This window comes from Schistocerca nitens, chromosome 2 (assembly GCF_023898315.1).
Source record: "Schistocerca nitens isolate TAMUIC-IGC-003100 chromosome 2, iqSchNite1.1, whole genome shotgun sequence".
Classification (NCBI taxonomy): Eukaryota; Metazoa; Arthropoda; class Insecta; order Orthoptera; family Acrididae; genus Schistocerca; species Schistocerca nitens.
In genome coordinates, this window is record NC_064615.1 from 883,821,273 (window position 1) to 883,844,758 (window position 23,486).

At 45.3% G+C, this 23,486-nt stretch overlaps 1 long non-coding RNA gene across 1 annotated transcript in view; it reads right to left on the reverse strand.

Moving 5' to 3' along the window:
- LOC126234693 (uncharacterized) overlaps positions 1-23,486 on the reverse strand; it is a 604,178-nt gene that overhangs the window by 145,666 nt on the left and 435,026 nt on the right. The window contains exon 2 of the long non-coding RNA XR_007544765.1: positions 20,035-20,084. This is a non-coding gene — a long non-coding RNA (uncharacterized LOC126234693). The remainder of the gene's footprint in view (positions 1-20,034; positions 20,085-23,486) is intronic.

Here is a 23,486-nt window from a genome sequence, read left to right on the forward strand (position 1 = left end):
GGCCGGAGTGGCCGTGCGGTTCTAGGCGCTACAGTCTGGAACCGCGTGACCGCTGCGGTCGCAGGTTCGAATCCTGCCTCGGGCATGTATGTGTGTGCTGTCCTTAGGTTAGTTAGGTTTAAGTAGTTCTAAGTGCTAGGGGACTGATGACCACAGCAGTTAAGTCCCATAGTGGTCAGAGCCATTTGAACCAAAAACTACCTCAGTGTACCACTGACGTAAACATGATATTATTAAAAACATAACACAAAACTGACTTTGGCTGTCCTGTACTAGCGAACAATTTAGGAATCTGTGGTAGCGTGACTCACCTACTTGCTGGTGTTAACAGTAAACAAATGGAAACACAATTAAAATAAACACCCGTCGTTTGGCGAGCGGGATAGCCGTCTTGTCGCGGTCCGCGCGGCTTCCACCGTCGGAGGTTCGAGTCCTCCCTCGGGCATGGGTGTGTGTGTGTGTTGTCCTTAGCGTTAGTTAGTTTAAGTTAGATTAAATAGTGCGTAAGCCTAGGGACCGATGACCTCAGCAGTTTAGTCCCATAGTCCTTATCACAAATTTCCAATTTCCAACACCGGTCGTTTACTCAACCACAATAAACGAAAATAGTGATGATGCAGCTTTTAATCAAGGACTGGCTCTTTCTACACAGGACATATCTTTTTTGAAGATACTACTGTACTGTACTACATGTACCCGTACTGTAAAAATTTTACTATTGAGGATAACAACTCAATCTTATATGAAAACAATAACCGTTGATGACCCATTAAGTAACGTTTAATTGTAACAATAATTATGAAATGGTTCAAATGACTCTGAGCACTATGCGACTTAACTTCTGAGGTCATCAGTCGCCTAGAACTTAGAACTAATTAAATCTAACTAACCTAAGGACATCACTCACATCCATGCCCGAAGCAGGAGTCGCACCTGCGACCGTAGCGGTCGCTCGGTTCCAGACTGTAGCGCCTAGAACCGCACGGCCACTCCGGCCGGCAATAATTATGATTAGCGTTTTCATAAACGTCCGATACGTGTGCATGAAGTCTTGTGAGAGACTAGCAACGGACGCAAACGAAAGTCAATAGCAGTTCCTGCGGTAGTCAAAATGACGTCACATTTGCAGAAAGTCTTGTGAAATGTATGTTACCCGTGCTGCTGGCTTTCGCTGCGCCCCTGCTTCAGAGCAGAGACAGGAAGCCTCAGCAGGGAGGACGCGTGCGCTCGTGTAGGGACCAGCACGTGCCGGACAGCCATCCATCTCGCCCGTCAAAAGGCGTAACGGCTGCGTCCTGTCTCGTCGCCTCTCACGCAGCTCCACCACTCACACTGCAGCTGTGTTTACGGAGCGGCCTGCCTACTTTTCTCTTTCTCGCCGCTGGCTCGTGAGTAGATTTGTCGGATACAGCCACCTTCTCCAGTCGAAATCTCTTCAGAAGCAATCTCTACGTAAACTCATTTGTCACGAAGGCTAGCGTCTGTGACTTCAACATCCCTGGTTTAAATTCACCGCACAGTTGCCTCTCTCTTGACGAACTCCATACGCTACTCCTCAAGTAACGAAGAACGAAAACAAAGCTTATCACTGACTACAAGTCAAGGTGCCAAAAACATAACGCCTGTATAACTACCAGTCTGATTTTGTAATTGTCATCTCCAGCTTATAACCTTTCTACGCTCATCCGACGGTTCGTTTTCTACGAGAGATGTTTAAAAAAAACTTACGACAGTCACTAACCATTCGAGACGTTTGTCTAGCTGCAGCTTATATTACAATCAAGCAAACACGGCAGTTATATCCACCGGATACACGACGGGTAATGCAAAAACTGGTAGTACAGGTCCGCACACTTAGTATAGAAGCATCATGTTTCCGCATGTGCTGCTGTCTTGATGTTCGCTTTCATTCACTGTTTTTGACAGTCAATATACGATTTACGCTGCACGAAAGTATGTTCTTCTGGTAGTATCTCAATCTCTGGTTAGACATTTCGAGACAGGTCATTCCTGTGAATTACACTTTTAACACAGACCAAATCGACATTTCGAGTCGAGGAAAACCACAGGGACGAAAGAAAGCTATTATATGAGCTGTATTTCGTCAATAACGCATCCACAAATAGATAAACCACTCTTAACGTTCAATGTGTGAGACATCATTACGACAATAAGTACCTACATCATTACGACAATAAGTACCTATGTAGTAGTATCAATGAAACACCAACTACACTGCCGGCCGGAGTGGCCGAATGGTTCTAGGCGCTACAGTTTGGCACCGCGCGACCGCTACGGTAGCAGGTTCGAATCCTGCCTCGCGCATGGATGTGTGTCATGTTTTTAGGTTAGTTAGGTTTAAGTAGTTCTAAGTTCTAGGACAATGATGACCTCAGAAGTTAAGTCCCATAGTGCTCAGAGCCATTTTTGAACCAACTACACTGTCCAGTCGCATTAATATGATCATCCGTCAAAAGCCTGCATAACCGCCTTTTGCAGCGCGAACGTCCAGGAAGATACTCAATGAGGCTCTGGAAGGGAACGACAGGGATCTGAAGCCATGCTGATACAAATGCCTTGGCCAGCTGCACTAGGTTTCACAGCTGACAAACAAACATGGCGAGAACAGCTCGCTCGAGGTGTGGAGGGGGGGAGGGGGGCAGGGGGGGGGGAGGTGTCCTACGAACCACGCACGTACTATACGAGCAGCTGTGTGAAACGTTGCGTTGTCCTGCTGTTAGATACCATCATGTTGAGGAAAAGACAAAGTTCATTTACGGGTTTTGATCCACTGTGCCTTCCACAATGACGAGACCCATGACGAATGCCACGAAAACATTCTTCAGACCGCAACACTCTCTCCTCCGGCCTGAACCCTTCCGAAGATTGTTGCAGGGCCGTACACGCCAAAGCCCAACTGTCCGAGGGAGTATAAAACGTGATTCGTCTCAAGAAGCCACTTGTCGCCACTCAGTGGGCTTAAAGTTGCGGTATTGGCGCACAAATTCTAGCCTTGGTCGCCGATGAACAGCAGTCAGCATAGATGCATGAACCAGGGGCCTACAGCAGAGGCCCATATGCAACAACGTTCGCTGAAGGGTCGCTGAGGAGAAATTGTTCGTAGGCCCTTGGTTCAACTGGGATGTCAGTTGTTCAACAGTTCCACGCCTTTTCGCCCGTACGCATCACCGTAGCTGTCGTTCACTCCTGTTATGTACGGCCCGTCAAATACCAAAGCTGCCTCGGCGCTGGTTTTGGATACCGTTATTTTGCCATGCACGGTATACTTTAGCCACACCGGCACTCGAACTATTTACAAACCCTTACTCGTTTCGGAAATGCTTCCGTCTTTGGCCCGAAAGCCAATAATAATGTCCTTTGAGAGTCAGATCAATTTCTCCGACAACGATTGCACAGTTTTCCGCGGCGTTCCTCTACACGCTTTATACACCCTCCACTGCTAGTACTACCACCTGTCGTCTATTACTAGTTATTGCATGTTGTCGCCGAACACAAGCGGTGTTCACGTTAATGTGACTGGACCGTGTATGTAAGAATGTCAATGGCTAATTATGGGTCGTCTCCCAACAGCGTTCGTGTTCGTGTCTTTGTTATTGTATTATGTGACCCGAACTTTACCTTTGCTGGCCTTCACAGTAATCACCATTAGCTACAAAACACTTCTGACACAGGCTGCAATGCTGTTGGAAATGTCAGAAAACGCTTCTTGTGGAATCGCTCCAAGCAGCGTGGTCACGCACGTCGTCTGCGAAGGGTAAGGTTTTCAGAGTTAATTAAAGACAGGGAGACAAAAAGGAGTCTGTCTGCACCGAATCTGGAGAATAAGCAGCGTGCTGAAGAACAGTCAGCTTGCGTTGGACGAGGAAGCCGAGCATTCAAAAAACAATGATTAGATTGAATGGAGCGGTGCATGCTAAGAATTACTTGGAGAGGAAGGAAACAAACAAGTGAATCAGTTAACAGATTGGTGTTGAAGCTATAATTATGCCCGTAATCAGAATTAACCGGAGGTGGATGGGTCACTTACCCTGGCGAAATGTGACAGATGGACCAAAGTAGTTCTTAAAGGGGTTTCAAGAGATTAGAAAAGAGCGAAGCGATGACGGTATGGCTGAGAATAGACGAAGATCGTAATGCATGGAAGAGACCTTTATCCAGTAGTGGATGAAGATACATGTGCGAAAGTAATGTAAGATATCGACAGCAAGTCTGGAAAAAACAAGTTTGAGGAATAGACATATACGATGCTATAGTTATGTAATGCGACAACATTTTTAAATTTGGTATTCGTTACCGCTGTCATATAGCCTCAAAGTGGGTGTGGAAATGTATGCATATACTCAATCGTCATTTTATTTTATCACAGATCATCTCTATTTTGCCATTAGTGTTCTACATTGAGTGCTCGAACGTCATGGGAAGAATCTTTAAGATTACGTTTTAGTTCATTATTTTATATTTTGATTTCATAATTATTTTAGGTTTTGTATTAAGATTCTTGATTCAATTTAATCACAGGATATGACGTCATTCGTCCGCTGATGGTACACCGGCGATCACCCCGTATGTCTCCTCGGAGGCGAGATGGCATGGTGCCCTTTCCACAGACCCTTGTGGTTGGCCTTTGCGGAGGTGTACCCAGCTGTAAACATTGTCTCCGTGACGTCGATGATCCACCCTACACACTCTTGCCTTCAGATACTCGAATTCCTGCGCAATTTCCGAATTGTTATGGCGCATGCACCTTGCACATTTGTATTATCTTCCGAGTTTCAGACTGTGTTAACTTGAGACGCGCTCGAATCTTCACTATACGTTTGTCTCTAACAGACTGCTCCAGTATCGTGCCTGCATTCGCGCCGTACGCCGCATCTATCGGCAATACTAGCATGTCGTACATGTATTAGGTCTACAACTTTGCTTCCACCGTTTTGAAATAGACGGCAGTAGCTGCAAGTGGGGTTCAGGTGATCGGTCATAGGTGTAAAACAATAAGCTTAGGCGTCTGTAAACATAATGCCATAAAAATTTTAGTCGATTTGCGAGTGTATCTTAAGGTTACCCTCGATTAAGTACCCATTTCTCGACATTGCGGGAAGTTTTAATTATCTGCTTCAACGTGAAGAAATCTGCGGCTGTGGCTCTTAAAATGCTGGGTAAGACCAATGGTGAGGGAACTATTAGTGGAGGAACGGTAATTTTGATGTCGAAGACCGTAGCAACTGTAACAGGCGAATACTGTCACGGGACATCATTATCGAAAGCAACTGATGCGTTTGAGCCCAGCACTGAAACACAAACGGTCGCAATACAGCGATAGACACGTGTAAGTAATTTTGGAGCAGGTCAGTGCTCGACCCGTCAAAATATACATGCTAATGTTTAAATGAGAAGTCCCATCCCTTCCGCCGACTTCTCCATACGTTGCTCTCTCTGACTACCACCTTTTTCGATCAGTGGCATACAGTCTGGCTGACCAGCAATTCCGATCATATGAAAAGTGCAAATTGAATCGATTCATGGATCCCCGACGGTTTGGAAAATCTTACTAAAAGGCTAAAGCAGAAGCCTTACCGTTTACAATTGCTACAAGCCCTGACACCCGATGACAAAGTCAAACGGTTTGAATTTTCGGCGCGGTTGCAACAGCTCATGGAAGAGGATGCGTTCAGTGCGAAACTTGTTTTCAGTGATGAAGCAACATTTTTTCTTAATGGTGAAGTGAACAGACACAATGTGCGAATCTGGGCGGTAGAGAATCCTCACGCATTCGTGCAGCAAATTCGCAATTCACCAAAAGTTAACGTGTTTTGTGCAATCTCACGGTTTAAAGTTTACGGCCCCTTTTTCTTCTGCGAAAAAAGCGTTACAGGACACGTGTATCTGGAAATGCTGGAAAATTGGCTCATGCCACAACTGGAGACCGACAGCGCCGACTTCATCTTTCAACAGGATGGTGCTCCACCGCACTTCCATCATGATGTTCGGCATTTCTTAAACAGGAGATTGGAAAACAGATGGATCGGTCGTGGTGGAGATCATGATCAGCAATTCATGTCATGGGCTCCACGCTCTCCCGACTTAACCCCATGCGATTTCTTTCCGTGGTGTTATGTGAAAGATTATGTGAAAGATTTCCTCTACCAAGAAATGTGCCAGAACTGCGAGCTCTCATCAACGATGCTTTCGAACTCATTGATGGGGACATGCTGCGCCGAGTCTGGGAGGAACTTGATTATCGGCTTGATGTCTGCCGAATCACTAAACGGGCACATATCGAACATTTGTGAATGCCTAAAAAAACTTTTTGAGTTTTTGTATGTGTGTGGAAAGCATTGTGAAAATATCTCAAATAATAAAGTTATTGTAGAGCTGTGAAATCGCTTCAATCATTTATAATAACCCTGTACTATTAATTATAATTTTTTGTAAGTTTTTCACAATAATGCCCCGAACTTCGAGAAAAAAACGGCGGAAGCAAAGTTGTAGACGTAGTACATGAGGCAACCCTTCCCGGGATTTTTGGCCATTCGATTTATATTGCACGCGAAATTCTAAGTCAACGTGGACTATGAATTATAAATTATGCACAAGACATCCAGAATAACAGCATAATTAAAACCTACATTTATGCTCGAAGCGAAATTAGAGCTTACAAGTTTCATTTTACGAGGCAGCAAGCTACATCGAGGTCACACAGGCAGCCAACGTAAACCTTACACACCTTCCGGCAGTGTACCTAACAGCACCTAGAGCCCTGGATTCATCATTATTATCGATCCGGCGTGCAGCTGGTGCTTCAGTGATCACAAGGACCATTAATAGGCAGCTCAAGGAAAGTGGGGTGAACTTACGGCACTCCTTGCACCGACTATCGTTTACTTCTGTACACCAAGTCCGTCTCCTGTGGTGTCAGGCACATTCGGTCTGGAATCCTATTGACTCGAGTAGAAATGTCTTTAGTGATGAGTCTCGCTTCGCAAACAGTTCCGATGAACAGCGAAGACGCGTCTGGAGACGCCCCGGATAGCGAAGGGATACCAGCCTGACTGTCGCCCGACAACCAGGAATGAGGTCTGGGATGCCATTTCCTTTCACAGCAGGACCCCTTTAGTTTCGTCAGCACCAATCTTACAGCACAGCGTACCTCGACGATATTCTACGCCCCCTTTTGTTGCCCTTCATGGCAAGTCATCCTGGGCTTACACTTCAGCAAGATATTGCCCGCCCGAACACGGCGAGAGTTTCTACTACTTGTCTTCGTGCTTGTCAAACCCTAAGTTGGCCTGCAGGGACGGCGGATCTCTCACCAGTTACGAACGCTTGGAGCATTGTGCGCTGGCCTCTCCAAACATATCGGGATTTTGACGTTATATCGCGCCCGTCGGACTGAATTTCGCACGATATTCCTCAGGAGGACATCCAACAAATCTATCAGTCAATGCCAAGCCGAATAACTGCTTGCATAATGGCCAGAGGCGGACCAATGCGTTATGACTAGTTCAGTTTTTGAAGCTCTTTCTCTTGAATAAATCATCCTGAACTGTAATAATTTGTTTGTCTTTACATGTACATCTCATCAAAGTATTTCCGTCCAATTCGAATAGTTCCTTCGTGGTGCGTCGCTTTTGTCTTAGAGTGCAAATCACTCATTTACTCGGGACTGGAAAAAGGTATGGCTCTCCTTCCAGTCTAAGAAACGATTTCGAGACGTTTGCTATATTTCATACACACCAGTGATAGGAACGAAAACATACCAAACGTAAACTACTCAGCTACTACATTTGTAACTGCAAACTTTTCGAAAGACGCGCCATATTTTCTTACTTTTGGAGCATCAAGATAATAGTGAAAATTACGAAAACAAAACGAGTTAATTATCAAGCTGCAATGTAAAACTATACTCGTAAGGTGTGCGAAAATAAATTCTTTTAACTAATTTTTCCTCACAACCGAATAACAAAGATTGCTTAACGCAGAACGCATGCGAATCCCAATTTACCGGTTTTTAAGTGTTTACGAGAAAAATAAAAGTTTTAATGAGGCATTAACTAGCTAGACGAATGTAGCTATGCTTCGTTTATACGCGAAAAGTAAATGACCCCATATTTGGCTAGCCACATAGCTACAGGACTGTGCGTGTCGGCGCAGTACGTCTTCCGTTGCGGAAACACTCCGTTCCTGTGACCTCAGTCTAAAAGTAAAAAGGAAAAAGTACGCACGTCGGAGAAGTTACGTAAGAGTGCAGGAGCGGCAGGAAACTAGTCGATTCTAAATCTTTAATCATTCGTAAAAAGCGTGGAAAATATTTAATGTGGCTGTTGGATTGAGCGTAGCCAGTGGAAAGATTCTGAGATGCGGAGAGCATTCCAGCTAGGCGGCATCCACCAGACTGCTGGAGTCCAGGGGTGGAGAGAGAGAGACGTTACACCCAACTTTGGCATTGCCTGCCCAGCCCACTTCGCCTGTCAAGATAACTCTACCGCTGTGCCCAGTTACGGCGGCGGCGACTTCTAAATTAATAAACCAGCAACTGGAGACGCGAGCCCGCAGACTGGAAGCTCCGGTTCCAGCAGACAACCTGTCGCACGGTCGCCGACTTTCTGTGCACTTCCTCCTAGTTCCTCTGCTAAAAGTTGGAGTCTTGTCAACGAGAAGGCCGCTAGGGGCGGGAGACGACTTGCAGAAATCCAACGGCGTCCACAAAATGTTCCGGCAGGCCCAGCCATTAACTAATTTGTTTTCAGCGATTTATATGCGTAAGTAAAACATGTAAATTAAAAGCTGGAGAGTGGTAGGAAAGTTGTGGCCCCACGAATACCAATACAGTTAAGCGTTTTATTAATTTCATTTATTTTCTGCATCTTTAGAACGAGAGTGTGTAACCAAGCTTGGAGGACATTTCCTACAACTCTCATAACAAATAAGAAAAAAATGGCAGTGATTTTTATTCTCATTCAAACATACCGGTTCACATTAGCGCACCGCTCAGTATTTGTAATAGTGAACTGTACTCAATAGTGTTCCATAAGCTATGGCTGCAAATAAGACGCGAACTGCAGTGTATTAAAAGCCTGAATAGTTTCATTAAGACTGTATTCATTCTAAGGCTGCATTCATTCGAAGTCAGTCGCGTACTCAATGGACGTTAGGAACAATTCCGTATTGCCACCATGAACAACTTTTCTTCCAGTCATTTGTTGATGCTTTCTTCTGGCGTGCTATGAACAATTATTCGTGTCTGGCGTGTGAATCAACATGGTGTTTCCGATGGTGTAGTGATGCTATAATGTTTCCGGTCATCAATCTCCTGTATTAAATATCATACGTCTCCATCCAAGTCTCAAGAAAAAAGGTGTTAGCTATAGGGAAAGACTGGCAACAAAAATGCGCACAAGACGCAAGAGGGAAAAATAAACTGTATGGGTCAGAAAGGGATGTAGCCTTTCACGCCTACTCTTCAATCAATACTTCGAAGAAGAAATAACGCAAATAGAGAAAGGTTCACGATTGGGATAAAATTGGGGTGAAATCATAATCATGATAATAGTCGCTGATGACATTGCTATCCTCAGTGAAAATGACTTGCTGAATGAACAATCAAATGAGCACTCACTATGGAATGAGAGTAAGTTAAAGAAGAAAGTTATGAGGAGTAGTAGAAATGAGATATGTGATAAACATAACACAAAAATTGTGGAGCACGAAGTAGACGAAGAGAAGGAATTCAGTTATCTTGGAAGCAAATTAACACATGATGGACGAAACAAGTATATGCATCACAAGGAGAATGGCACAGGCGAAGAAAGGCATTCCTGGGCCCTGGCCAAAAGGTAGCTACTAAAGTCAATCAACAATCTTAATTTGGGGAAGAAATTTCTGAGAATATTCGTTTGGGGTACAGCATTGTATGGTAGTGATCATGGGCTGTGGAAAGACAGGGAAAGTAGGGAATCGGTGCGTTGTAGCTTTGGTGCTGTAGGAGGATGTTAAAGATTAGGTATACTGTTAAGAAATGAGGTGTTTCTCCGCAGAATCGGCGAAGAGAGGAACATACGGAAAACATTAACAAGAAGAAGGGGCAGGATAGGATATGTGTTAAGACAGCAAGTAATAACTTCCATAATACCACGGGGAACTGCAGAGGTTAAAAACTGTAGGAGAAGAGGGGAAGAATATATTGAAGAAAATAGCTGATGACTCGGGTGCAAGCGCAACTAGAAGAGGTTGGCACAGGAAAGGAATTCGTGATGGGCCATATCACACCATTCGGAATACTCACGGCAAATAACCTTTCTCCATTATCCCATGAAATGAAGGCTTTGCCACTGTTGTTGATTTTATATGTCGGATGCGGATGCTCATGCCGCACCAGTTTTCTCCTCTTTCATTCTCTCCATCAAAAGCAACACAAAGACTACACTCTACAGACACATGTCGAGCGAGCAAGCAGGAATAATAATATACGGTTTAAATGCCGTCATTAGGTAATGCGTCTCTGTACCTAACGACGATGTTGTGCACCACAGAATACTTGCAGTGATCTTCGCATTCGTTAAGGCAGAGCAGACAAGTGCGGAAAGTAGGAAGGATGACAACAACCGGCGAGTGCAGACCGGTCTCAGCAAAAAAGTTACTCTAAAAGGCAAACACCACAGCCTCTCTCCAGTTACCGGAATCAGCTACAGTGGCGACGACTAAAAGGCAGATAACCAAAAAGGCAAACGCTCTGTTTTCGACAGCACTCACCGAGATGCAAAAACGTCACAGCCAGCTTTTCGGGAAGTAGCGACTCAGCGCAGCGAAGCACCGTAACGGCCATTAAGCGGAATGAGTAGGCGTTTCTGAATGAAGACGCCGGCACTCTACCGCTTAACCGCATCCGCTAACGACAGCCGGTCAGTACTGGAAGGTGCAGACACTAGCCGTCAAATACTGCTCTGTAACTAATGATTAGTAGCACTTTAATTGCACACAATTCAACCACGTGTTTTGAGAGACATAGCTGTGGGCGGCGTTCGTGGAATAAAATAAAATAAAACAAACACACATTCGATTATGAGTCTTCTTTTATTCCACAAACGTTGTTAGACTGTTTAATGTTTAACAACATATCATGACCGCTGGCACTATCATAGACGAGCAGCATCTCTGGGAAAGCGTTACAGAAGTGCGTCAATTACCTTTAGAGTGGAAGAATGCTACCAGTCATTACTGGTAAACTATAACAACCACCAACTCACATCTGGTTATTATATTTTATCACTAATAACACACCTGTCGGGATTGGTAGTCTATTGATAAGTGCGTGCGGACAAACCGAGAGGTTGCGGGATGGAATCTCGACTGAACCACGGAAGTTTTTCAGTCAGTAACACAGCCTTCATCCCTCAATGATGTGAAGATTCGCCAGGAACGCCACGTGGTTCGGATTCCACGTTAAAGTATAGGTTCCTTTTCCCCGGTACAATTACTGAGGTACGTTACGGATACAAAATTCCTCAAAGTGAAACCAAATTAAAAGACTTGCACTATGCCCTTAAACCACACGAAATTATTATTGTTTACCTCACAACTTAATAATTATCTAAATAAAAAAGCTGTTTTAATATAGCACGTTTTCATAACGCACTAAAAAGTATACGAAAATTTCTTCTAGCCCCATAAAGATTACTAACCCTACACAGATAACACTTCTGAAAATTTGTATTTGTGTATTTTTGATAGCTGTGACAACAGGTGTGGCATTTAAAAAGAAAAAAGTGTGGTGCACGCAGTAGATAACTGATGCGTGAATAGTTCACCTAGGTCACTAAAGTTTTACTGCACTGTGAACGATGCAACTGTTATGCAATTTTTCTCAATGACAGCTACTCTCTACTGTTATCTATAGCATGCGTACCACGTTTTCCGTTTTAAATGTTCCAAGTATTATCACACCTATTAAAAACTCAAAAGCACAAATTCTTAGGGCTCTCTTTATGGGATTAGGAATCTGTATGGGACTAGGAGAAAGTTATACTTTTTTGTCCTTATTAAAACCGCTTTTTAGTCTTATGTATGTGAAACTGTTCAGTCGATTGCAAAAATTTTGATGAGATTACAATAAAGACATGTGGTAAATTTCAGGTTATTTCATTTTATATTTACCTGAGTCAACCAATGCATTACTTCTCCCTGAGTGTACCTCGCGAAATGCGCGTAAAGGTAAAAATTAGAGAGTCGAGCTCACATGGAGTCTTACCAGCAATCGTTCTTAACTGCGAAACATTCGCGACTGGAACAGGATAAGTGGAAAACAGCAGTGGAACACAACAGATCCTCCACGACACACCAGACAGGAATGCGAGTTAATATTGCACTGTCATCGAGTTCTCAGCTATGCTGAAAGTTTCAAGACTCTAGCTCATCGGGAAATTAGTTTAAAATGAATTGTAAAATTTGCACCGATCAGACAGACAAGAAAGCAACCTACTAAAAACGTATTAATATTAAAATTGTATAATATTAAACGCTTTTGTAACGCTACAGACGATCAGGGTGTATTATCCAAAATGGCTCTGAGCACTATGGGACTCAACTGCTGTGGTCATAAGTCCCCTAGAACCTAGAACTACTGAAACCTAACTAACCTAAGGACAGCACACAACACCCAGCCATCACGAGGCAGAGAAAATCCCTGACCCCGCCGGGAAGCGAACCCGGGAACCCGGGCATGGGAAGCGAGAACGCTACCGCACGACCACGAGATGCGGGCGGTGTATAATCCTGTTGTGATAAACACCACAAGAGTCGCAATGTCTGAATCAGACAAGCGAATTACGGCCTGGTATGTAATCGTCCGAGAGATACGACAAGGCCGTTGTCGCGGAGCAGGCTCCAAGTTTCTGAAGCTGAATCATTAAACAGTGTACAGAAGTATGAATAACGGAAAATCTTGGCAACAGGAACGCTTCTAATCTGACAGTAAATTTATTACGATCGCTAGGGCCTTCTCATCTGTCAGTTCCCTAAGACACCTAGGAGGCTTGCCTTCCACGGAAAACGTCATGGACTCAGCATTCGAAATGAACAACAAACGGCGTAGAGGCAATCACACTCGACTGCAGCTATAAACAGGGCCGCGACACAAACTAGAAAGCAATCCAAGGCGCGGCCTCCGGGCAGCCTCTCGAGGCCTAGTGGTTAGAGATGCTGCAGCTAGATCGCGGGATTCCGGGTTCGATTCCCAACCGAGTCGGAGATTTTTTTTCTCTCGGGGGCAAGGTGTTTGTGTTGTCTTAACCCTTTCATCTCATCTTGATTGACGCGTAAATCGCCGACCTGGTGTCAAATAGACTTACACCAGGTGGCCGAACAACCGCCCAATGCCACATGAGCGTTTCGCTTCATTTCTCAACAGCCTAACGGCGTGGGCGGCATATGGAGCCTGAAGTTCCGCGCAGCCGCAAAGCCGGGACTTCGTCGCGACCAAACTCTCGTCTCTGTGGACTTGAGACAGATATACAGTTACATCCACATGCTCTTCACATTGTACCACAAGCTAGGGTTTCTTCCCCTTCGTGGAAGGACCGAGGGAAGAACGACTATTTAAATACCTCTATGATAACTATAATGAGTCTAATCCTGTGATCCGGTGATCATGGTCACACTGAGCAATAAACGTACGCAGCTGTGTTACATTCCTTGATGCCTCAATATTAGTTCATGAAAATTGGTAAGCAGACTGTCGCAGCCGCGCGGACTGACCGCGTGGCCTGGGCGCCTTGTCACGGTCCCGCGCAGCTCCCCCCCCCCCCCTCCACCCCGTCGGAGGTTCGAGTCCTCCCTCAGACATGGGTGTGTGTGTGTGTGTTGTCCTTAGCGTAAGTTCGTTTAAGTAGTGCGTAAGCTCAGGAACCGATGACCTCAGCAAATTGGTCCCATAAGACATTACCAAAAATTTCCAATTTCTAGACTATCGCAGGAAAGTTGGCGCCTATTTCAAGTGTATGCCAACTCTGGTTTTTCACCGTTTCCATGCTGCTGTCCTCTGGCTGTAACAAAACTGTCACCAGTCACGCCGTTTTTCATTGTCTAGGAGGTTCGCCCAGAAAGAAATGCACCGCATTTTTTTTTTCTTGAGCAATTCTTTATTGAACATAATGAGAATTACACAAACGAACGAATGGTGTTTTATCTACACACCCAATTTTTCCACGTAATCTCCATCCCGTTCTATGACCTTCCTCCGGCGAGAAACAAGGGCGTGTATGCTCTGTCGGTACCAATCCTTGTCCCCGTGGCGGAACCAGCGCTTCACTCTGTGAATCACCTCCTCATCGCCCTCGATAAGTTTTCCATGAGTGGCATCCCTTAATGGCCCAAACAAGTGGAAGTCCGATGGGGCTAGGTGAGGGCTGTAGGGAGGATGGGGTAACACTGCCCAACCCTGTTTTGCGATGTGTTCAGGCGTCCTCAAACTTGTATGGGGCCGAGCGTTATCGTGTTGAAGCAAAAGGTCGACTGGGTTGTTGTGGGGCCGAAGTCGCTAAGCTCGTCTTGAGTTTTGATAATGTGTTGACATACGCTTCTGAATTTATGCTACCGCCTCTTGGCATGACATCTGTGAGAATAACACCTTCACAGTCCCAGAACAAGGTGATCATGACCTTAGCGGCGGAAGCAGTTGCTTTGAATTTTTTCGTCTGTGAGGAGTGGGAATGGCGCCAGTCCATCGACTGTCGTTTTGTCTGGGGCTCAAAATGGTGAACCCAAGTTTCACCATCTCTCACAATCCGGGAAAAGAAGGCCTCCACCTCTGCTTCAAAACGTTGCAATAAATGAAGACAAATGTTTTTTCTGTGTGATTTATGATCCACAGTTAGACACCGCTGGACCATCTTGCACACACTTTTCAATATCCAAGAGTGCGGATGATTGCATCGGCATTTCGTTTGCTGACTGACAGATGCAGCGCCAACTGTCGAGTCGTAATGCGTCTGCCCTCACGAATAACAACAGCTTGCTGGGACATGTCTGGTGGATGGTCGCTCCGACTGCTGCAAATCTTGGAGCTCCGCCGAACCGCCTTCTCATGACGTCACCCTCAGTACACAGCGGCTATCTGTACTTCCTTCTACAGCAGATGCTCCATAGACTTTGCACAAGCGTTTCTGAATATTCGCAACAGTTTCTTTCTTTGCAGTGAGAAATTCAAGGACGGCACGTACATCACCTACAGACGCCATTTTGAAACTGTCCTGCAGCTACGCTATCTGTCGAAAGTGACGGAAACTTGGCGTTCTCACTCAGGAAACTTCAAATAATACATACGTAACGTTTCGCATTCGTAGCATTGTTTTCGGCTGAGGAAAAAAAATGCGGTGCATTACTTGCTGGGCAACCCTCGTACGTTCAATACCCTATGTTAGTCTCATTGGTATGGACTCAGTGACTTAAGCAATATTCTAGAATGGTCATCGCTAATAAACAAGATTAATATAAGAAGTGTTCAACAGAAAGCTTGTAATTTGTCCTGCATTTGTCTGGTTTCAAAAGAAACTTCCCTCTACTGCTGATCCATATTTGCCCAAGCTGTGTGGAGTATACGTTTTCTCTCTTCTATTTTTTTATCGGCATTGCCACAATATCAACGCATATTACTGTGTGTGGCTTCTGTTATATGTCAGGTTAGCTTATTACAGACGAAATAAAAAGAAATTCCTTTTCGACAACAGATAACGCTGTCACCAAAACCTGAATTACATGGTCCCAAGATGCACCTCCACAATCGATAGAGTGACTTGTTAGCTGCTAGAGGTCCACAATAGAAACTTACAAGAAAATGTGATTGGAAGGCGTGGTAAACGTTTGAAAAACATAAAAAATAAAGTAGAAAAGTAAAAAAATTGAAAGTAGCGACGAGTACATAAAAACAGAGAAGTGAGTACAGTTGACTCAGATAAATACACTCCTGGAAACTGAAATAAGAACACCGTGAATTCATTGTCCCAGGAAGGGGAAACTTCATTGACACATTCCTGGGGTCATATACATCACATGATCACACTGACAGAACCACAGGCACATAGACACAGGCAACAGAGCATGCACAATGTCGGCACTAGTACAGTGTATATCCACCTTTCGCAGCAATGCAGGCTGCTATTCTCCCATGGAGACGATCGTAGAGATGCTGGATGTAGTCCTGTGGAACGGCTTTCCATGCCATTTCCACCTGGCGCCTCAGTTGGACCAGCGTTCGTGCTGGACGTGCAGACCGCGTGAGACGACGCTTCATGCAGTCCCAAACATGCTCAACGGGGGACAGATCCGGAGATCTTGCTGGCCAGGGTAGTTGACTTACACCTTCTAGAGCACGTTGGGTGGCACGGGATACATGCGGACGTGCATTGTCCTGTTGGAACAGCAAGTTCCCTTGCCGGTCTAGGAATGGTAGAACGATGGGTTCGATGACGGTTTGGATGTACCGTGCACTATTCAGTGTCCCCTCGACGATCACCAGTGGTGTACGGCCAGTGTAGGAGATCGCTCCCCACACCATGATGCCGGGTGTTGGCCCTGTGTGCCTCGGTCGTATGCAGTCCTGATTGTGGCGCTCACCTGCACGGCGCCAAACGCGCATACGACCATCATTGGCACCCAGGCAGAAGCGACTCTCATCGCTGAAGACGACACGTCTCCATTCGTCCCTCCATTCACGCCTGTCGCGACACCACTGGAGGCGGGCTGCACGATGTTGGGGCGTGAGCGGAAGACGGCCTAACGGTGTGCGGGACCGTAGCCCAGCTTCATGGAGACGGTTGCGAATGGTCCTCGCCGATACCCCAGGAGCAACAGTGTCCCTAATTTGCTGGGAAGTGGCGGTGCGGTCCCCTACGGCACTGCGTAGGATCCTACGGTCTTGCCGGCCGCGGTGGTCTCGCGGTTCTAGGCGCGCAGTCCGGAACCGTGCGACTGCTACGGTCGCAGGTTCGAATCCTGCCTCGGGCATGGATGTGTGTGATGTCCTTAGGTTAGTTAGGTTTAAGTAGTTCTAAGTTCTAGGGGACTAATGACCACAGCAGTTGAGTCCCATAGTGCTCAGAGCCATTTGAACCATTTGAGCCTACGGTCTTGGCGTGCACCCGTGCGTCGCTGCGGTCCGGTCCCAGGTCGACGGGCACGTGCACCTACCGCCGACCACTGGCGACAACATCGATGTACTGTGGAGACCTCACGCCCCACGTGTTGAGCAATTCGGCGGTACGTCCACCCGGCCTCCCGCATGCCCACTATACGCCCTCGCTCAAAGTCCGTCAACTGCACATACGGTTCACGTCCACGCTGTCGCGGCATGCTACCAGTGTTAAAGACTGCGATGGAGCTCCGTATGCCACGGCAAACTGGCTGACACTGACGGCGGCGGTGCACAAATGCTGCGCAGCTAGCGCCATTCGACGGCCAACACCGCGGTTCCTGGTGTGTCCGCTGTGCCGTGCGTGTGATCATTGCTTGTACAGCCCTCTCGCAGTGTCCGGACCAAGTATGGTGGGTCTGACACACCGGTGTCAATGTGTTCTTTTTTCCATTTCCAGGAGGGTAGTTAAAAATCCACATTTATCTGGTTTCAGACTATCCTTGCAACAGACAATGATATACGAGGTTTATGAAAGGGGCATTGAAATGAAACCCGGTCACTAGTGTAAAGTAACGGTAACGATTTTATTAACTCAAAAATGTAGTTATACACAGAATACATACTCAAAAATAGTCGCCAAAGCTGTTGGCACATTTATCCCATTGCGACACTAGCCGGTCAAGTCCATTCTTGAAGAAGCTAGTAGGCTGCTGTCGGATCCAGGCCTGGACCCAGTCACACACTTCGTCGTCCGTTGCGAATCGATGTCCGCGAATAGCTTTCTTTAGAGGTCAAAACACATGAAAGTCACACGGTGAAAGGTCGGGACTCCACGGTGGATGTTCCAGCGTTTCCCACCGAAAATGCTGCAGTGTCGTCTTCACCGCATTGGCCGTGTGTGGGCGGCATTATCATCCGCATCGTTTGCCCCATTCCACAACATTTGAACGACTCAGACTGTACTCATCGTACACAGCCTTCATCCGCCGCCGAAAATCGAATCACTTCTCGTTGCTCCTGCTTATTCGCCTACATGTTCGGTAGTGGACAATAACTTGTGCGACCACCTTCTCTTCGGCATGAAACCACACTCGCGCTATGCAGCATCAAACGGTGCGCACGCGTCAGGCTCTTGACCAATAGAGTGCGCCACCATACCCGCAGATACGTAGTGCCACCTTATGTGCAAGGCAAAGGTAGGCGCACTGAGCAGGTTTCATTTGAATGCATCTCGTACATACAAAAGCAAAAATCTATGTCGCCCATTGTAAGTGTTTTCTTAGATACTAGCTGTTACCTGCAGTTCCGATCGCATATCAGCATGTTTGTTATGATGAATGATGGTGAGTATTGTTATGATGAAATGAAATGTCGTGTGGCTAGGGCCTCCCGTCGGGCAGACCGTTCGCCTGGTGCAGGTCTTTCGAGTTGACGCCACGTAGGCGACCTGCGCGTCGATAGGGATGAAATGATGATGAGTAGGACAACACAACACCCAGTCCCTGAGCGGAGAAAATCTCCGACCCAGCCGGGAATCGAACCCGGGACCTTAGGATTGACATTCCGTCACGCTGACCACTCAGCTACCGGGGCCGGACATTGTTATCATGAATGATGGTAAGTATTGTTACGATGAATGATGGTGAGTAAGTAAGCTAATGTACGTACAACAGCATGAGCTGCCCTCGCGTGTCTGCCTGTCCGGGTAAGCATAGGTCGTGATGACCACCACGCTCTCGCCCCCCTCCCCCCCCCCCCCCCCCCCTCACAAGGTAACCCAACGCCCGAAGCGTCGGCATGCGCAGCGTTGTTGCAGAGCAGTGCGTACAGAGGGGCTTGGGCAGGATTACGCATCTATGCATCGTGCTACTGTAGCAGCTATACATTATACCAATAAAAGCACTTTCACAATTATGATAAATATCAAACGGCAAACAGTAAATAGTTTTTACAAACAGGAAATATTTTCATATATGAAGGTAGTATCTGGTCCCGAAAGAAGAGATACCATTGATGACCGTGCAGCTTCTCTAGAATGAAATGATAATTAAATCGACACCATAGCTGCAAACAGGCATTGATATACATCATTGGGGACATGTTGAAAATGTGGCTCAGATGTGTAGAGCGTCTGCCATGTAAGCAGCGGATCCCGGGTTCGAGTCCTGGTGGGGATACACATTTTCAAGAAGTCCCCAATGACGTATAACAACGCCCGTCGACTTAATTATCATTTCAGGAAATATTTTTCCCTAATTCGCGTAGTAGTCTTCAAATCAATAACTATCTTGTATTAAACACTTTTTAAAGTAGCCTATATTCTTCTTTAGGGTTCAAGCTATCCCCATCCCAAATTTCATCAAAACTGGTTCAGCGGATTAGTCATGACAACGTAACAGGCAGTTACTCTCGCATTTGTAATATCAATATGGATAAAACTTTCAATTAGGAGATCTTTTTTTTACGATCGGGTTTTGATTAAATAAAGCCTATACGGTGCCCCAAGCTATACTCAAGTTACCTGCGAAAATATATCAAGTAGTTTCGGAGATTAGTGTGTTTAAACAGTTATGATGAATTACTAGTATAGAATTACTAGTATAGAAGATATGCATTTTACCACGGAAAATGACATGAAACTACATGAAACATGATATTGCCTCTTTGAAGAAGGATCACTGTTAACTGACGTTGTTAAGGTATCAATCTCTTTACACGTTAGTCACAGAAATAAAAGTTATGTTACTAATAGGACGTTAAACTCTTACAGTTCCTGAATCCCTTTGTTAGTCAATGTGTGGAGTGAGACAGTAACGTGTGTGCACGTGTTTTCTTGTTTATCACTCTAGCGCCAAGAAATCTCTAAATGGTGTTGAAGGTTTCTCTCTTACCGCCAAGTCACGGCGTCCTTGCCTCCTCGAGGCTGAGTTCCAGTATCCTTCTGTAAAAGAGAGGAGAAAAACGGATCAGGCAAAGTAATTATTCATGTATACAGTAGATAAAGATAAAAAAGAAAAATGGTAACGGCAATGACATGGAATTTTCAATCAAAAAGAATGATTACGTAGTGGGCCGTGCGCGAGGCGCCCTCCATTCTGTTTGCTCTGTAGCGGCTTTCGTTTCGCTCAACAGCAGTGTTTTAACGACTCCTGCCACAACTCGACTGACACCTGCGCAACTGGACGGACCAGCTCCCGAGGTTCCGGCCTTTCTATTTTTGGTACCCACAATTTGATGGAACCTAACAAGTCGAAAAATGGTTCAAATGGTTCTGAGCACTATGGGACTTAACATCTGTGGTCATCAGTCCCCTAGAACTTAGAACTACTTAAACCTAACCAACCGAAGGACATCACACGCATCCATTCCCCAGGCAGGATTCGAACCTGCGACCGTAGCAGCCGCGGTGTTCCGGACTGAAGCGCCTAGAACCGGTCGACCACAGCGGCCGGCGAACGATTGTCAATACCGTCTGGATGAGAAGACGTAAGATAACACAGTGCAGTCGAGAAATGGAGGGAGCCTCTCTAATTTGATTTCCATGGACTATGCAAACATAGACGAAACGGGTAACATGACAAAGAGCAAAAGATGTTGAGGTATGTAGAAGAAAAATGAAAAACTGATGATGGCGTAATAAGCCGGAAAAGGGTCAGTAATAAACAAGTATTAAAGCAAAAAAACGCAATTTGCTTACTTTTCAGCTTTAAATGTGTAACTTTTCTACCAACAACTGAATGAATAATCCATCAATATGAAGAAAATCTCCATCGGAACGAGGGAGCGGTTAAAGAGATGGCGAGAATTTAAACCAAACGAAAAAAAAAAAAAAATGGTTCAACTGGCTCTGAGCACTATGGGACTTAACATCTGTGGTCATCAGTCCCCTAGAACTTAGAACTACTTAAACCTAACTAACCTAAGGACATCACACACACATCCATGCCCGAGGCAGGATTCGAACCTGCGACGGTAGCAGTCGCGCGGTTCCGGACTGAGCGCCTAGAACCGCTAGACCACCGCGGCCGGCAAACCAAACGAAAACAGGAAGATGAAACAAGTGACTAAATTAAAGAAAACTACTCGTATATGTCTTCAAGAGGACCAGAGAAGGTACTATGAAAATTTAATAATGGAAATAAAAAAAAAACGAACGTGTTTTAGGGTAGACATTAGGGGAAACCGGGGCACATTTACGTGGGTTTCTTTTCGGAAAATTGTTTAGTTTTATAACATGGTTATGCAGATGTAACTTGGTACATAAACTAACTCAGCGTCACATTTAACACTGCAAAATAATTTTGTATACGCTACAGTCGAGTGCATTTTCGTGCCCCGGGTATGGGACAAGTTTACGCACGTATGCGGGCACGTTTACGCAAATAATACAACGCAATTACGAGTAAACAAAATACACTACTAAAATTTTCAAACTATGTTTTGTTGGCAGTAGCTGGCCGCTGTGGCCGAGCGGTTCTAGGCGCTTCATTCTGGAACCGCGATACCGCTACGGTCGCAGGTTCGAATCCTGCCTCCGGCATAGATGTGTGTGATGTCCTTAGGTTAGTTAGGTTTAAGTAGTTCTAAGTTCTAGGGGACTGATGACCACAGATGTTGAGACTCATAGTGCTCAGAGCCATTGGTTGGCAGTAAACAAAATTACCGCTTACTCACACCAAAAAACATGATATAACACAAAAGTTTTACTGGCAGTAAACAAATTTTAATGAACTTCCACCTGTTAGCATAACATGGCCCTCTCAGAAGTCTGAGTTGCAATGTATGAATACAAAAAATAAAGTGTTTCCTGTGGTACAATCGTCGTGTGCCCAGCCTCACTCTTGATGTCTTTTTGGTTGACTGTATAGTTTTAATCAGTAAATAAAAGGCAGTTTTCACCGCCTTCATCAGACCGCTGGAAGTTATAAGAGAAAGGAAGGAGGACTGGATGGGACATTCGCTGAAACGGGTGTGGTTGCTAACAAACGATTTGGAAGGACTATTTTGTAGAGGAGATTGAGAGGACGGAGAAGATACAAGACGGTAAAAGACATAAAGCGAAGCGGAAATGACGCATACTTGAAAGGATGGCAGTGTGGGACACGCAGCTCGTGGTCTAGTGGCCAGCGTTGCTGCCTCTGGATCACGGGGCCCCGGGTTGGATTCTCGGCCGGGTTGGGGATTTTCTCTGCCCGGGGACTGGGTGTTTGTGCTGTCCTCATAATTTCATCATCGTCGTTCTCTTCCGTGGTAGTGGCTAGATGGGACTGTGTAAAAAATTGGACTGTGAAAAATTGGGGCTTTGTACGGGCACTGATGAGGGCGCAGCTGAGCGCCCGACAAACCAAACGTCATCATCATCATCAAACTAGTGGTGGGATCAGGCAATTTCCAGACTTTCAGATTACACAAATGTATCTTGATGTGCATTAATCTTTTGTAAACGAACATATATTTATCTATTCTCAGTTCTGGAAGGTATGCTCCTACAGATCTTCGATATTTGAGTAACAAAAAGTTTGGAAGGTAGGAGGCGAGGTACTGGCAGAAGTAAAGCTGTGGGGACGGGGCGTGAGTCGTACTTGGGTAGCTCAGTTGGTAGAGCACTTGCCCGCGAAAGGCAAAGGTCCCGAGTTCGAGTCTCGGTCGGGCACACAGTTTTAATCTGCCAGGAAGTTTCAAAATTTACTCATGTTGCAAAAAATACATATATGTTCTTCCCGCTATGACGTTCATTCAACTGGTGCCATAAGTTTGCAAGTGCCCTTAGTAGTTGGCAGTACTTGCATCCTCCATTGTCGGCAGCGCTCTAGCGAAAATAGTTCCCGAGAAAAGTGCTGTGCATAAACGGGCCCATCGCACTGACGTGCCACGTTCTCCCCTATATATCATCAGCCAACCTACGAAACAAAATTTTCATGCTATCTACAACAATCAATGAAAGTTTCGATTCCTATCTTTCCTTTATTTCTCAACCTTCTGCCGACGGTGTGTTTTGAACGAAGTAATGGATAAACAACTACAACTGAAATGATCAAAGACGATCTTATTCCTGTTATTTTTTTGTTTGTTTCTAGACTATCGACTGATACAGCTACAACAGATTTTCTAGGCTGTCGACTGATATACCTACAACAGATCGTAAAATTGCGTATATGTAATTAGAGTTGTGCGTGAATATTCACATACACATGTAGTAACAACTACTTACGGGTAGTAAGTAACCTGCATCAATGTAGATATGCGCGACTATATTCTCAAATAACTGCACAAATGATTATTTTGATCTTTTTGTCTTATACGCGATCAATGATAATAACAGTAATTATTATTATTATTATTA